Genomic DNA, 16,783 nt, shown 5'->3' with positions numbered 1-16,783 from the left:
ACTGGCACGCTCTGCCTCCTCATTCCTCATTGTCACAAACTCACATGGGTGGGAAACCTGTGATTTTGAGTCAAGAGCAGGAGACTCTTCCAAGAACCATCTCCAGGCTGAGGTTCCCAGAAGCTGCACAGGACTGTGGGGACACTTGCCCCGTGTGCCTTGCCAAGGGTTCAGGCTGGGTGCTGTGAGCACAGGGTGCCCGCTCCCTCCCCTCACCTCCCTGCCACCCAGAAATGCTTTCAGAAGCCATAATTAGAGCATTCAGAGGAGTTGGGTTCCTTGATCCCATGCACATGAAAGGAAATGGAGTGGAGCACAAATCAAGCCAAACATTGCTGTCCTGTGAGGAGTGTGTGAGGGCTGGGGGTGCCGCAGTGCCGGCCCCGGCGCGAGGAGATGGCCCTCTTCCCATTCATGTATTTTGTATTATAAAATGACTGCGGTTGTCATAGCAACATAAAGGGAGCAGATCTCATTACTGAGGCCTGGCCACATTATTTTCTCCAAGGAATTTCTTCTTTTCATTATTTTTCTCCAAAGGTCAGTTATCCTCTGAGGCAGGGTGGGAGATTCTGCAAAAGGTGAAGCATATTCATGGCAGAATTCCCCTGGTGGAATTTACAATCATTTTGCTTTTTTTATACTTGTAGAGAGATTTCTTTTAGTATAACATTTTCTTTTAACCCTTTCTGTATGAGCCTGGCTGCTCCGCATATCCAGCTGGGCTCGTGGCTAAGAAGCTTTGGGTAGGGATTTGCTACAGAAAGCAGAGAATTAATGTCAAATCAGGCTTTTATTATCACATAAACCGAGGTGTGTCGTGCTGCTTACGAGCATTTCACTGACTTTTTGTCTGCCTTTAGCAGCTGCACAAACTGTGGGAACTATTTCAAACTTTGTTCTGAAGCTGTTTCTTCTCCTCTTGCAAAGCCATCATCGTTGGGTGATGGTGCCAGTGGTGAGGGAGCAACTCCAACCATCACATTAATCACTTTGAATATGGGGGTGCTCAGCTCAGCTGGAGATGCAGGAAAATATATGCACAAACAGGGTATACCTGTTCAAGAAATGACTGGACATGGCACTCAGTGCTCTGGTCTGTTTCACAAGGTGGTGAAGATTGGACTTGATGAACCCGAAGGTCTTTTCCAACCTAAATGATTCTGTAATTTTGTGATTTTTAACTGCAGCATCAGGTCCAGAATTTCACACAAATATCCCAGTTCCTTTTTGAAAGAAATATTTCTCATTGCCTGATTATTAAAGCTTTTAAAGAAGCATTTCAGCTCCAACTGATATCCTGTATTTTTCTAAATATGTTCTAAAAGAATGATATTGCCCAACCAAAGAGAGAAGAACGCAGATTGCACCCCTGTGGTAGGGTATCCATGAGGTCAGATAAAAGCCCTCTCTGGCTCTCCAATATATCACTTAGAATGTTGACAAGGATAAAGGAGTCTTTTCAGCTTTGCAGAGTTTTCAAGGATTGCTTGACCTGAGATACGAGCGAGAGCTTGGACATATAAAAGGAGAGTAGCTCTCAATTGTCTTACAGGATGCCGTGCCCTGCGTATCTCAGAGTTTTGTAAGAGGATGCACAGAGATGTAAGAGGATGTAAGAGGATATAAGAGATGTACAGCCTTTATGCTGTACAGAAATGCTGTTTTTTCTTCCTCTTCACAGGCGTTTGTAAATAATTGTGTGATGTTACACAGATAAGGGGTCTGGCACCTCGCTCACACCTGTGTCATGCATGCACAGTTAATTCTATGTGGTCAGAGGGAAGCAATCCCAGCTCCCTGTGCACGGGAGCCTGGCCTACTGAACTGTACAGCCCAGCCTTAAGGAAGGAATTAAGTTGTATATCCTCCTGTTGTTTTAAATTTCTTTAATTTAACACGGGTAAGCCTTACAATCCTTATATTACAGTGAAACAGCACAGAAATGTATCACGTCTCTTCCCCACTACGAAGAACGAGTAAGGAACTCGCAGTGAGCGGGAGAGGCTGTGGGGAGCATATGGCCGTCAAGGCTTTGCTCATTAGTGGAAATCTGCCTGAAAATAGGATCACTTTCTGCTATAAACTTCAGTCATGCCGAAAGCCAGGATTTCCCAGAACGGCTCCTTTGTGTGTGGCAGCGCGCCGGAGCGCGTGTTCAGTGGGCTGCCAAGGAGCGGGTCTGGGAAGGCACGAAAGCCTTGTGGTGGCGTGCACGATGCACAGAGCCATCTTCCAGCAGCACTGGCTGGACATGGCTGGGGTGACACTCGTGGGGTCTTTGCCAAACCCATCATCTCCCATGGTCATGCTGAATTCTGTGTTTGAGATAACCCCCTTCAAAATGTCCTTGGCATTGCTCGGAGCAGGGTGGACTCATGGGGATCTGAGCAGGTTGGGAGGGAAGGGGCTACTTCTGACCCCTCACAGCCTCTCCTCCTTTGTTGTGTCTGGCAGGCTGCACAGAGCACGGGCCAGGGTAGTGGGGTCAATACTACTGACCCAAAATGGGTGGATTCTAATGAATCCTCAGCTATAAAATGTCTGGCCATTTCACAGCCCTTTTTGTCCCATGCTCATCATGGTTTAGCACTGTCAGTGCTGTCAGTAGCAGGGCCAGAGCCAATGCTGGGACTTGGATTTAGATGTCCATTTTCTGTAAATCACATTTTGCATGCAAAATGAGTGTTTGCATATGCAAATGAGCAGGCATCTAAGTGGCCATGTGTGGCTGCTAATATCTACTTTGCATGTTCGCTGATGGTAACTGTGCCTGGTGAACAGGAGCGTGTGAATTTGTGCACAGCCACCACGGCACGTGCTCCGTGGCGGCAGAGGAAACCCAAGAAAATCGAAATGTGCCTTGGTTTGGAATGATTTCGGCAGCCCTAGGTGTTATTTTACAAACAGATCAGCTGAGGGCTAGGACGCACCAGCGAGCTGCAGTGAGCGCAGGAGAGCGCGACGCTCGGTCGGAAGCCCCGGCAGAGCTGGGATTTGTGCGGAGCGCATCCGTGGTGAGAGCCCGGGCGCTGCGGATGCCGTGATGGTCAGGTGCATCTGCCAGGTGATGTTGCTGTGCAGCGTCTCGCTTCGCTTCCTCGCAGCCTGAGCCGCTGCCTGGCTTTAATTGCGGGCTGCAGCAGGTAGATGGTGTCACATCACACGCGCCTCGGAGCAAGCCGGAGTGCCTGGAATATCTGATGAACACGGGTTATTATAGGGCTTTTAACTGTGCATTTAGCAGTGGTGGATGTAAAGCTTTTAGCTTGCACTCCTGTTTATTAATTAATAAAGGGCTCTGTTCTGACATTACTTATGTCCCCCCGTGTCTCGTCAGAGCTGCAGGGCTCATTGCAAATGATAAGAGGCCCAATGCACTTCTCATGAAATTCACTTAAAGCTGGCAGCCGGCCCTGCAACGGCGTGCCAGGATTCCGCTCTGCTCCTCTCTGGCAGGCTCTCCTCCAGGACCCCTTCACTGCTCAGCTTTTGCAGTTGGCATGGGCAGAGGGATGCTGCGAAGTGGGCAGCTGGGCAGAGCCGAGGCCAAAGCCATTCCCTCGAGGGCTGTCCTGTGGTCAGCAAGGCTGAGCGAGGCTCTTCTGAGCTGTCCTCACACATCTCCTTCCAACCTCCTGGAGGGATGGAGGATTTAAAGATTTAAACTGGCAGAGGGTGTCCTGCAGACATATGGCACGGTGTGCACGTGCCATGGTGGGACAGGAGTCAGAGCAGCATGGGAGCAGGGCAGTGCCAGGAGCTGAGGTGACAGGTTGGGGACACTGCCTGGTAGAGCCTCCAGTTCCCACACAGGAGAGTTGATGGAGTAGGAGGGTAAAAACTACAGGAAAGGAAGAGAATCCCTAAACTCTGGGCAGAGTGCTGCCAGGTCCTGATGTGTTTAATGGTGTTATTTAAACCCTTAATTTCCCATCCCACCCAGTCCACCACCTCCATTGGTTCTGCCCGGTCCTGGAGGACTCTGCTTTGGCCACTGCAGCATCTCTCAGCATTGAGGACAGGTGCCTGTGCTGGGCTGGAATCTGCAGGCTCTGGTCCCACAGCCATGGCAGGGGATGTGGCTTTGGCAAATGCAGGGCCTCTTGCCAGATTTTCAAGGTGGTCTGAGTCTGTGGTGCTGGGGTGTGGGGCTGAGGGTCCTCTTTTATGGTGAGAGGTGCCTCAGCAGCTCCTCTGGCAGCGGATGTGGTTGGGACTTGCCCGACTCGCTGTAGGCACCGGCAGCTGCTGGTGCTCAGCTTCTTTGCAGCCTCTTCTTTCTCTTCTCCTTTTTTTTTTATTTTAATTTTTTTTTTTTACCCTGACTGGCTTGTGGTGGGCCAATAACTCACAACAGAAACATCTTCTTCTGATTAGGATCTGTTGAGGTATTTTTGTATCTTTAGCTCTAATTTGGATGACAAATCCCCCATAGCTGTGATAGCGGGAAGGGAAATGGGCACTGCTGCTTTAGGCAGGATGAAGTGGTGTGATAATGTGGTGTTTGTGCTTATTGCAAACATGTGTGGAATGGAAAGAGAGCCTCTTTGCCTACAGCAGCCCTGGGAGCTCTGCTCCTGGGCTGCCAGAATCAGCATGTGAGTGAGGGGTGAACCCAGTGGGAGCTAGAGAAGCTCTGGGGCATTATCCCAGAGAAGTACCCCATCCTCTCCTTGCCTGGTGTGGAAGAGCCTGAAGGTAAATTTGTGTTTTAAAAGGTTGCAGGAGAAATGTTCAGGGCTTGGTGCTCTGTTTCCAGAGCTGACAGGTGAGGCTGGGGGAGCTGGGGGCAGCCAGCTGGTTTCTGCCCCGTGGTGCCAGGGTTCCCTCTGGCCCTGGTGCAGGGCAGGGCTGAGGTGCTTCAGCCACATTCCCTTCCTCCCCTCCAGTTACCACCCTGTGCAGGCTGGGAGACAGTTCCTGATGCCAAATCCCTGCTCCTGGACTCTGTGGCTCAGCCAGATTTGGCTGTGGATGAGCTTGTCTGCCTGGGTCAGTGTTCCTCCAAGGTGCAGCAAACACGGAGCAGATGTACCAATAGCAAGGATATTTTTGCCGTGGATGTTGAAGGTTTGTTTTCATTAAGCATTCTGGAAACGTTGCTCTTTGTGCCTGAGCATTTGGGTTATGGAGCATCCTGCAGGCTCTGAAATTTGCTTTTTTTATTTAAGTTTTTTCTGACTTGAAAGGCTGGTTTTTATAACAGGTCAATTTCAGCCCATTTGATATTGATATATGAAGATCCTCAGGGATTATTGTAATGCATTTTTCATCCTGCTGTGATAGTATCATATAAGGAAAATGGGACTGACTGTTAAGTACAAATTGAAAAAGACATGGTCATTTAAGATAACTCCTTATCTGTATACAAGGAAATGGTATCAGGGAAATAGACCACCAGTTGACAGAAATAAATTTTGCCTCAGGCTCCTCCTTCTCTTCCCCAGCTGCTCAGGCTTCCCTTTCCGTTTCCCTTTTCCTTTCCCTTCTTTCCCTTTCCCTTTCCCATCACATTTATTGAGGGTTCTCTCTGGGCTGGATGTGAACCCTGCCTGCCTGGGGGGGCCCCAAGGACCCCCGGGATCATCCCCTCGTGTGACCATGACTGTGCCACCGCCAGCCTGGCCTGCCCAGGTGGCACAGCTGGGGTCAGTGGGCCCCACCAGTGTTCTTGGGATGAGCTCCAGAAAGGGACACCCGGAATTTATTTGCGTGTGTCTGGATGTGCTGGAACAAGTGGAGGAGCTTAATGAATGATTTCTTTAGTCAAGTGAGAGCTGTTTGTTTTTATAGCCCTTATAAAAAGAGAGGAAACAAACTCAATAAGCCAAGTCACACTCGATCCAGTCAGGGTTTTTTATTCCTGGCATTTTATCTCAACTCTCTCTATTTTAATAAGCTATAAATCAGGGCTTGTGGTGTGAAGAGTGTCGGTGGGTCCTGCTCGCACCACCAGGAATGACACTGCCCTGCCAACACCTTCCTGCAGACAGCCTGGCCTGTCCCTGGCTGGTGGGGCTTGTTGGACAGTCTTCCTCACAGAAAGCTGCAAAACCCATTTGAATTTATGATCATTTTGGAGTCTGAGCAGGAAAAGTGTGTTTTTCCAGCTCCTGTGAGGTAATCACAGTGCGATGACATATGCTGCCGTTCCCTGTGCGCTGCACACGCTGTGCTGAGCATCAGCTCCGAGCGTGCTTTCTCCTCCTCGGTGATTATTACATCCCGTTTGGGCTCCAGGCGTTCTGACCATCAGCAGAATGAGGGCGATTACAATTTGGCATAAGGCACTGCAGTCAGAAGCCAATGTTTAGAGACAGTGGTATAAGAGAAGTTCCATAATTGGAGCTGGAGGACTGAGTTTGCCAGAGTATCTATTGCTGGCACCGTGTCCTTCTTGGCACTACACCTATTGGAGCTGCACTTTGGCCCACACCTTGTTTCATACTGAGCCTGCAATTAAAGCACAATCAGTGGTCTCTGTCCAGCCCTGGGATGCAGTTGTGCAGCCCAGATTCCTGTACGTGCCCAAAAAGGTCTTTGAGGCGCCCGTGGTGTAACGCACATGCTCGCTGCCGGCGCCTTGGCCGGGGCTCACGTACGATCCTGAGGAGAACTTCTCCAGCTTTGATTTACTGTAAAGACAGTCCTGGAGCAAAATCTCTGCACTGAGCATGGCACGGCGGTCCAGCCTCCCAGCACTTCAGGGCTTCATGTCTCCAGCTCTCAGGTTCTCTTTGTGTTATGGCTGGGCAATCAGTGGTTGTTGCATTTAGCAGTAACTGTTTATTTTATTATTTCCTTGCTGAATTCATATTTCTGTGTTCTATTTCCCAGGAGAGATGCCTCAGGATACAATAGCAGCCATGGCTCTGAACCAAAACAATCACTGGTGCTCACAGAAAAGCAGGGAGAGAGGCATGCATGGAATACTTGGGAGGGCAGGATGGGTGGCACAGAGGAGATGAGGAACCAGGAGGTTAGAGATACCTTGGCAGCTGAAAAAGTCCTCAGGAGACTCCAGCCAAATGCAGATCTGCAGCAGTGATGTAGGAACCACGTCTGACTCCAGAAAAGGTCAGTAGTGGCCTCATCCTTTGCCTTGGAACCTGATCTGTGCTGGGGATGCAGCAGATCCTTGTCTGTCCCCAGAGGTGTGAGGTGGGTGTGTGCTGAGGAGAGCTTTGTACTGGCAAGGATGGTGGCACAGAGCCTGGGATGCTGCAGAGCTCAGCCAGATGTGGGGAAACTCCACATTAGGCTGTGAGGAGGGGCTGGTTGGCTTTTTTGGAGAAGCATCATCCCAGCATCCCATTTAGAGCCCACGCTTGGTGGCACTGGGCCTTCCCTGAGCCGGTCGCTTCAGATATCTGACTCAACAGCATGCTTGATAATTAAAATATTATAGCTGGAAATGTTGACTATCTTCCAAGTATGCCAGGAGGCTTCTGTTTGCACGGCTTGGAGCACAGGCTGTCAGGGAAGGCTGGTCAGAGCAGAGACAAATGCATTTATGTTGCATATTGCTCCAGCATCTCAGAGCATTCACACAGCCCTGCTGCTGCTGGCAGCTTCTTATTTCCTTCACACCTAATTGAACTTTGTTTTAAAGTCTTTTGTCTGACTAATGTCCGGAGTGCTGTGACATGGCCGCTTGGCCTTTCATTCTGGTTCTCCATCGGTGTTTTCAATGGGAGGCTTTGGGAAAGGTGGCTGCATGGAGGTGGAAGGTGAAGGGCATGGCTTGAGGGAATGGCTGTGGGGGCCCATGGAGTGAAGGCAAGCTGGCAGTCTGGGACCCTGCTGGGACAGTCAGGTAAGGGCTGGATCCCCCCAGCCCTGGGTGTCTGCACTCCTGTCTTGCTAGGACAGGATCTGGTGCCAGTTTGGGTGCTTGGGTGGGTCCCTGTGCTGTCACCTGGTGCCTCTGCTGTGACCTGAACATCAGCTGGAAACAAAAGCATCTGCAAGGGAACAGCCTGTCTCCTTCTTCAGGGGCTGCTTAAAACTGTACAAGGAGATAAGCAAATTATATGGCCTTAAATATCGGTGGGATCTGTGATTCTCCAGACAGCCATCAAGGCAGGGCTAACAAGGGCACTTTAAACACTGAGTCAGGCATTTCTGCTGCAGAGATCCTTGTCTCAGCCTTCCCCTGGGAGAAGAGCAGACAGCAGGTTTGTTAAAGAACACTGCTTTAAGTTTTTCAAAGTGAAATTCTTGTTTTTCTGCTATTGCTAAGGAAACTGAACATTTTGTCCCTGCTGGCCCCTGAGCTCCAGCACTCAGTGCTGCAGTGGTGTAAAATCAAGCCTAGGCCAAGAGCCCTTCCCTGTGTGTGCAGAGCAGAGGGGGATGCTGGAGCACAGTGCCAGACAACGTCTTGCCAGCCTGGCACATTGGTTTCAGGAGCTGTCCTGGCTGGGACAAGGAGGATCCAGCCAGGGAAAATGCTGGCAGTGGCAGTGGCAGTGGCAGTGGCAGTGGCAGTGGCAGTGGCAGTGGCAGGATCTCTGCCTGGCATGGAGCCCTCCACACCAGGGCCACCCATCAGGGACACACCATTTGTGCCATCCCCATGCCATGGCCACACACCTCATGGGGCCTTGGGAGTCAGGGAGGAGCTGGGATGAGGACTCAATGGATTGATCAGCTGTTCCCTGGGCTGGCAGGAGGGATAATCCTCATTAACACACCCATTATTGCTGCAGCTCCTCGGGAAAGAGATGGAATGCCAGCATTGCAAAGAAAAGTGCTCTTGAAGTAGTAATGTTTGTTTAACACAGAAAACTCCAGGTCACCTGGGATAGTTCACATGCGGTGTCCTGTGTTTTGGAGGAGGGGAAAAAAAGGGGTTTCAAGAGACAAAGCTGTCGACAAGCTGGGTAGGAGGCACAGGGAGCTGTAGACAGGCAGTGACCTTCTTCACAGTGTCCTGGGCTGTTCTGACCCTCACCTGGGGCTCGTCCTGCCCCTCCAGCCCCAGCAAATGCTCACCACAGTGCCTGGAACCTTCATCCTCTCAGCTGTTCCTCTCCCACTTGCTGCAGTGGCTGTGCCAGGAGAATCCCAGCCTTGCTCAGGGTGATTTTCAGAGGGGCTGAAGGATATTATTCTCTCTGTCAGACTCATCAATACTTTTAATTAGCTTTTTTTTTTTTTTTTTACCCTGCTTCCATTCCCCTCCTATATATCAGCCTCTTAACAGATTTGGGTGTGTTTTGAGCTGCCATACCCAACACCATTTAAATCACTTCTCAAGGGCGCTGGGCCAGGGATGTGCAGTGGTAGTTTAAAGGGATTAGAGCCCTTTGTTTTTTCACAAGTGGTTCAATTTACAAAAGATCAGGGTTCAAGACCTGCACACTATAAAGTGACTTAAAGCCATGAAATCTATTTCTCACTAATTCTAGATTACTCTCTACTTAGGAGCCCAGGGTGCCAAAAATGGTGGTTTTTGTTAAAATGATATGAAATCCTAATGCCAGTCTTTTTAACCACTATTGCATAGTGTACAGTGTCATGCAAATTCCGGACCTATGCGAGCAATTATGGAGCAATGAACATGATCATTTCGATTAAACCAACATGTGTTTTCAAAGATTTTATTTAAGGCAGATAACCGTAAAACTTTGTCACTTCGCTTCTCCTCTCGGGCATACGCACAAAGCCTTAAACACCCCACGTATCTCCTTTGTAAAGTCTGAGCATTAATTGCCCACTGCTTATTCAAGCAAAGCCCCCATTGAGAGAAATGGGATTTTGTCTGAATAAAGGCTGCAGAATTGGACCTCTTGTCTGTGGGTGAGAGATAGGCCACCGGTTTGGTTTTAGGGTCTCCCCTTGCAAAATCGGAGCATTAGGGAAGATGGGCTTTCTGTTAAAAAAAAAAAAAGTTTTATCTTACTCAGCATCATACTTGTAATTTGAAATGGAGAGAACCGGTGGCCCACGCGATCATGAATAAAGAACAGTGGGAGAAACTGGGTCAGCCTGGCAAGAAGGTAGGAGCTGCCCCGATTGTTTTTCTCCCAGCCATTAGCTTCACAAGAGAATCCTTTTTCTCACTGGACGACTGTACTTTATTTTTCTAAAGCAGTATCCCTCTGACAACCCAAAAGGAATACTGCATCTGCAAATGAATGGTGCCTGCAAAGAGACAACATGAAATTTTTAAAAAGCATGGTAATAAACGCTATTCAAAAAAACACAATCTCTGAAAAACACGGCCTATTGAAATGACAAGCCGAAAATCATTTGCTAAGCACTGAAATGGCCCCTTTTGTCACCCCAATCCTTCTGTTGACAGTTACCTTTCAATCCTACAATTGTGCAGTAAGTACTGATTTTTATTCAATGTTCTATTCACCCTGCGTATTAATGAAAAGAAAAAAACTTGTAAGAATAGCCTTTAATAGGCTGATAGACAAGGCTCCCCTATTCTCCTGCTAGAGCTCCTCTTATCAGCTTCTCACAGTATTGCTGCTCGCTCAATTCTTTCCCATTTCTAAACTTTGCTCACCCATCTGGGCTTGTTCTCAACTGAGATGGAAACATTTTTATTTCACAAGTCTTGCTGACCTTTTCTTATTCTTCAGGCGGCGTTAGGTGAAGCTTTAACCTCAGACCAGCCTTTTTTAAAGCTCAAAAAGCACAATGAGCAGATCAGGTCTCAGCTCATCTGAAGAGGAACGGAGGGGCTGTTCCCTGAACACTTCTGAGCTCTGCAGGGCTGGGGTGATGGGACAGCAGCCACAGGAGCAGCAGTGACACGGTCCCTGTGTTTGGGGATGCAGGGGAAGGCTGCTCACACTCCAGGGTCTCACAAGGACCACTGGCATCACTGTTCCTTGGCCAAAGCAGTGACTTCCACGTAGTTGGTGCAAATAAAAAGTGTAAAACAAAAATTGGGCACTGCTGTCATTGGCTGAGACTATCCAGTATCAGTTCTCCCAAGGTTCCTGGAGCAGTAATGAGTAGATTTGCCCAGATTTAGCAATTACATTTCTTACAATTAAACCCCAACTTTGTAGCACATCCCTGGCCTGTGATTGCAGACGTGTCCCCAGTCACTCAGAGCTGGTGGTCATGGTGGCTGGGCTCTCTGCAGAGCTTTGTGGGGACTGCCCCTTGCCTGGGCCCCTCTCTGGGGACTGTCCCTCTGTCTGGGCTGCCCAGTGTGACCCCTTGGCCAAGCAGGGCTCTGAGGGGCCCCTCAGATGGGTCCATGTCCGCTCCCAAACCTGCTCCCAGATGCGACGCATTGCCTACGCTGCGAAGGGGAGAAGCCTCCTCCTCCTCCTCTGCATTCCCCACTCATGCAGTTTTTCTTTCCAGTAGGGAAATTCAGCACATAACTATCCAGGATTGCAAAAATGTAAACAGTCTGTGTTACATGTCTTCAAATTACAGCCCTGCTGCTCGACACATGTGCAGATAATCGAAGCCCTCTGCTCGCGGGGCCCCGGTCCGGGCCAGCGCCAGCGATTGTCCAGTGTCCCCTGCCCCAGATGTCCCCTGCCCTGGGTGTCCCAGCCCCAGCACTGCTCCAGGAGCTCTGCCACCAGCATGCCCTTCACACCCCACCGGCACCTCCACCAGTGCCAGGGCCGCCCGGGGCTGGCCCTGCTGCCCAGCAAATATTAACGAGAAGTCTACTTAGGGGTTGTTTGAATAGAGGAAATTGTTTTACATTGTGATGCAATATTTCCACACCGGGGTCTCATTTATGCAGCATATTAAAGTCAACACTCGGCACATCTATCTCCATAAGGAGCCAGGCCCATTATCCCCAGTTACTTTTAAACAGTCTTTGGCTGAGTCCTGACGTGCTGCCGGTGCCATACATCACAGGGATGCAGTTCCTTAAACTGCAGCTCGTGATTGATAGTTTAACCTTTTTCTCGGAGGTTAATTCGATATATGCTGGTGTAAACTATAAACCACAGCTCCAGCCTGTCGGGAGGAGGTAATCTGCATGGCACTCTTATGAGATCTCAGGTGCTGCAGTAATTACAGTCATCTCCTCCTCCTCCCTCTGTTACTTCTCCCTCCTGGAAAGAGGAGGAGGAAGAGGAGGAGGGTATTCACCAGCACCTGAGGAGTCCAGCTCTGAGTCTGCTGTGGTCCAGCTCGAGGGACTCCCCGAAGTTCCTGCTCCCACCAGTTCTTGAGGTCATGCCAGGGTGTCCCCAGGCAGGTGGGGATTTTGGTGTGGCATGGCCCTTGGGCTGCTCCCAGGCTCATTCCTTCCCAGAATCCCTGTGCTGTTCCTGGGAATGGCAGTGGAGGTGGCGAGAGCACGCTGTTGAGGACCATGATACCTGAACCATGTCAAGAGCCTCGCTGCTTTCCTGCCCTGGCTCCCCTCCTAGAGCTTCAGCATCCCTTGATTTCTCAATTTCTCTTTTTTATTTATTGTTTTGGCTCCTCAGAGAAGCTGGGGGTTGGAGGGATGTGCAGCCATCCTGTTGCTCTTTGGTGGCTCTTCCCAGTAGAATTGGGAAGCCACCCAGCTCAGCTGATCCAGCAGCACCTGCACTGCCCTGGCCTGGTGAGAACCTGGTCACTGGGGAGCCCTGTCACTGCTGCCAAGCTGGAGTGAGGTTTGGGGGTCTGCTGTGGGTTTGGGAGGCTTCAGTGGGTTTGGATGGGTTTGCCATCAGGCTCTCACCCTCCCTGTGAGGGCCTTGTGCTGGCTGTCCAGTGGTTGACTGTGTGTGGCACAGCTGTGACCTGCCAGTACTCCCCAGGAATGGCTGCATGTCGTTCATGCATTTTTTTTTGGCCTGTCTGTCCCCGAAGTGTCATTTTTTTCCATAGGAAATAACTATTTCTGCTCAAGATCAATATGATTTTGTTGAGAAAAAGGGAGAATTTTAAAGGCTTGGTTTAATTTAATCTATTTCTTTGCAGGACGCTCCCTTTGGTAACAATAGGAATTCGATTCCTGCCAGAGCAGACTCCTTAATTAGACCCCACAAAATGAACAGTAACGTGTCTCTGGGCTGAAATTCTCCCTTTCTGGAGCTTGCAGAAAGGAGGGAGTTTCTAACTCATAATTGCATCTGAATGCAAATGGCTGTGCCAATGTGAATATATTAAAAGCAGCAGCGTCAGCAATCACTGTGAAAAAAAATACATACAAATGAGGCCCCAGCTTATTGCTCCATTTGGATGCTGTGAAATGGCACCTTATTGTGTTATTATAAGATTTCTTGCTTAGTTAACAGAAAATGCTCACAATTAAGTCTGAACTCATTTAGTGCTCAGACTAATTCACATTAGAAAAAGGATGTGACCTCGGCTCCAGATCCCTTTTCTATGGCTCTTGCTGTACGTGGAGGTGGCGGGTCTGGGGCTGGGGAGGAGCGGTGCCACATTCCCCGTGTCCCCTGTCCCAGCAGTGAGCAGCCTCAGGGACAGGGCTTGTGCATGGGCCAGACACTGCAACCACCCCATCCTGCCCACCAGCCAGGGGAGTGGGATGATGTCACGGGAAAGGCCTTCTGCTTTTTCCACTTATCTTAATTCCTGACACTCCCACGGCTGGGCCCTGATGTGTCATGGCCTGCTCAGTCACCTTCTGGTCCTGCCCAGCCCTGGTCCCGTGCTGGGGCTGTCTGAGGAGGGGGCTGCTGCTCACAGAACCCAGCTTTGCTAAGGGACTGGGGATAACAGCAAAGAGGGGCTGATGTTTTGGGGGTACAGCACATATGCTGTGACTCCATGGGTATCCAAATTAGTGGAAACCACTGAATTTTGTCTCCTTGCATCTCTGCCCTTTTTCGTGATGCTGAGAAATATCATCCCTGTACCGTGTGGAAGGCTGCAGATAAATGAGGGTAAGTTTGTGTGTACATCAGACACTGTGATGATGTGCCTTGTAGAACAGCCTCCCTGGCGCAGCACATAAACACTCTGTCTTCCAGGCACAGCTTTAGGTATGGCAGGGACCATGTATGGAAGAATGAGAATAATATATATATTGAGGATGAGTTAGGCTGTGGGGAGTTCAGCAGGCAGCACATGGTGAGGAGCTGGCAGGGCTCTGGCAGATTCCAGAGCCTGGCCATCCTCTGTGGCTGCCAGTGGCTCCAGGAGCTGAGCTGGGGGTGCCCAGGCCAGCACATTTGTGGCACACTGAGGTGCGTGCTTCGCTCCCTTCTCCCTCCCCTTCCTTTTCCATTTCCCCTTTTTCTTTTCTTCTTCCCTTTCCCCTTATTTCTCCTCTCCCAGCCATCAAAGCACCAACCCTTCTGTACAACCAGTACCTGCAGGACGAGGCCTGTGGATAAATTATTATTGTGACCCTCATTGCGCTGTGAAAAACTTCATGGAGCTGCTGAGTGAAAAGTCAAAATTTGCATTTAAATAGAAAATGTTTGGCAGCATGTAACCCACCTGGCTGTATGTGGCAGGGGTCCCTGGCCATGGTGAAACACCAGCAGGGTGCTGGGAAGCTGCAGGCAGCCAGATCAGACCTTGCTCTGCTCCCTGCTCCCCTCTGCCACTCTGCAGGGTGGGGACATGGCCCTCTGTCATCCACTGGCTGCTTTAACAGCCCATCCCAGACCTGCTGTGCTGGGGGCTCACCCCAGGGTACCTCTGCCCCTGGTCAGCGCTGGCCATGCTCTGCTGGCCCCAAATTCACCACATTTTGCATTCAGTCACCTCTCAGAGCTCGGGGGCTGCATGGGAGCCTGGCCGAGCCAGCCAGGGCCAGGCACAGGAGGGAGAAGTGTGAAGCATTTTAGGAGGTCTATAAATTAATTAAACCCCTTTTAAAGGTTAACAAGGTCCACTCTGTCCATCATTAAAGTAACTTCATGCATTTAAATTTTAACAGTCAAACCAATTAGCAATAAAAATGTTGTATGAACTGCACTTTATTGGATTCTGGTCAAGCCGAAATTGGTTCAACATTTGACGTCTAATACATTTTTTTCCCTTTTCTCAATTTTAAACACAACCTCTATTTCCCTTGGGTTGTGAGAACACCAGTGAGCTCAGGAGGTGGAACAGTGGCAGTGGCAGCCAGAGCCACTCTGAGACCCCTCCTCACTCCTTCGCAGCAGCCTGGCACCTCAATCCACACTTAACCATCTTTGAGAAAACATTTTAAACCCTTGGTAAAACCTTTCAGAAAGGAAAACACACTCTTGGTGACACCTTTCCAAAGGCACCCGCTGCTCTGCTGCTGCAGGGCCCCCTTGGAGCCCCTTCCCACCTAAACAGGCAGTGAAGGAAAATCATCTACAAAGGGGCCCAAAACGCTGATGCAGCAAGTTCCAGCCCCAGCAGAAATTACAGGATTAAGGCACATCTTGCACCCGTAACAAGGACCATGTGAAGGGGATAAACATCCTGCATCCAGGACTGCAGGCCCAGCAGAGGGACTGCCTTGGGGAAGCATGGAGGTACCTGATCAGGTCAAAATTTAGAGGAGCAGGAGGAGCTGGCCTCCCTGAAGGGATGGACAGTGGATGAAATCTCTGCACATGCACACAGTGGGATTTATTTCTCACAGGCCCTTCAGCCATCAGGTTGCACAGGTAGTCCAGAACCAGAAACTGAACTGGCAAAATTAAATGACAAAAAGCTACCAGGATAGAATTGGGATACAGAGGATTCACTGCAGAACAGTGTGGATCTGGTCTCTCTGAAGGGCTGGCACAGAATCTCTGCTGCCAGAACCTGGGATAAGCCCATCAGGAATGGTGGAACGGGGAATTAAAACCCATTTGATGATGAACACTGGTCAAAATGAAAAATTATGGGGGGCGGGAGGGAAGGGGCAGGAGAGGTTAATGTTCAGCAGAGCTGAAGAGTCTGTGCTGGAGCTGCAGCTCCGAGTGCCCCTGAGAGTGGTTGTGGAAACCAGATGTGGAGGAACAGCCACGGTGGGGGGAGCAAGGGGCTGGTATCTGCTCATAATTACTCTTGATTTTGTGCGATGACATTGAGGCTGTAGGCAAACATGAAAGAGCACTTGTGGGGACAGCAGCGCTCGCGCCGGCCAATGGATTAATAAAGAATGACTGACATGCAGGGAGGGGGAAGGCGCACATGGAAGTGTTTTGTAGGGGTTTGATGTTCCACAGGCCCACAGAGACGCTTGCCAATGCTGCTGATTGCCCCCCAGCACAGCCACAGGAGCGCTGTCCCTGGGAGACTCCCAACCCTTCCACGCCACGCTCCAACGCCTCCGTGTGACCACTGACCACTCTCTGTGCCAAGGGGCTCCTCAGGAGGAAGCCACCAGGTGCAGGACATGGGCCCACTTGCCTCTGAGCTCCATTCACACCACAGACAGCTCAGAGCTGCAGCAGAGGGGCAGCTTCCAGGAGAGGACAGCGAGCCTCCTCTCAAAGCAGCTCCTTGGCTGGGGAGCAGCACAGCGGTGGTTAACAGGTAAAGGTCACTTTCAGTGAAATCACAGCAATTAACACATAATCACATTAACAAACTACTCTATTCTGGATAAAGGGAATTTTCCTTTGGTCATTGCTCTGTGGCTACACAAAACCTGCACCTTAAGAAGCAGCTGTGGGCTGAGGAGGGGATGCTGGCCCTGGGCACCAGGTGACTGCCACCAGCATCCTCACACCTGGCTCCAGGATCATCCCTGCCGCCTCTTGAGCTTAGAGTGACTGCTCCTTCCTCCCCTCAGAGAAGAGCCAGGCTGCTGCCAGGCCCTTGGTGCATCTAAGGATCCAAATATCCTTCCTGAGGAAGGCCAGCCCCTACCCTATGCTGGGCAGGGGTTCACCCTGCATCT

The 16,783-nt window shown here is 50.2% G+C and overlaps 1 long non-coding RNA gene across 1 annotated transcript; it reads left to right on the top strand.

The window, feature by feature from the left end:
* Window positions 1–6,666: 6,666 nt before the first annotated feature.
* On the top strand, window positions 6,667–10,910 carry LOC147649889 (uncharacterized). The gene is made up of 2 exons (XR_015277726.1): window positions 6,667–6,733; window positions 6,841–10,910. It is a non-coding gene; the product is annotated as an uncharacterized LOC147649889 (long non-coding RNA).
* Window positions 10,911–16,783: the final 5,873 nt, after the last annotated feature.

Source organism: Cyanistes caeruleus, chromosome 18, assembly GCF_971803275.1.
Source record: "Cyanistes caeruleus chromosome 18, bCyaCae1.hap1.1, whole genome shotgun sequence".
Classification (NCBI taxonomy): Eukaryota; Metazoa; Chordata; class Aves; order Passeriformes; family Paridae; genus Cyanistes; species Cyanistes caeruleus.
The sequence above is the reverse complement of the archived record's forward strand: the minus strand, read 5'-3'. Positions and strand labels throughout refer to the sequence as shown.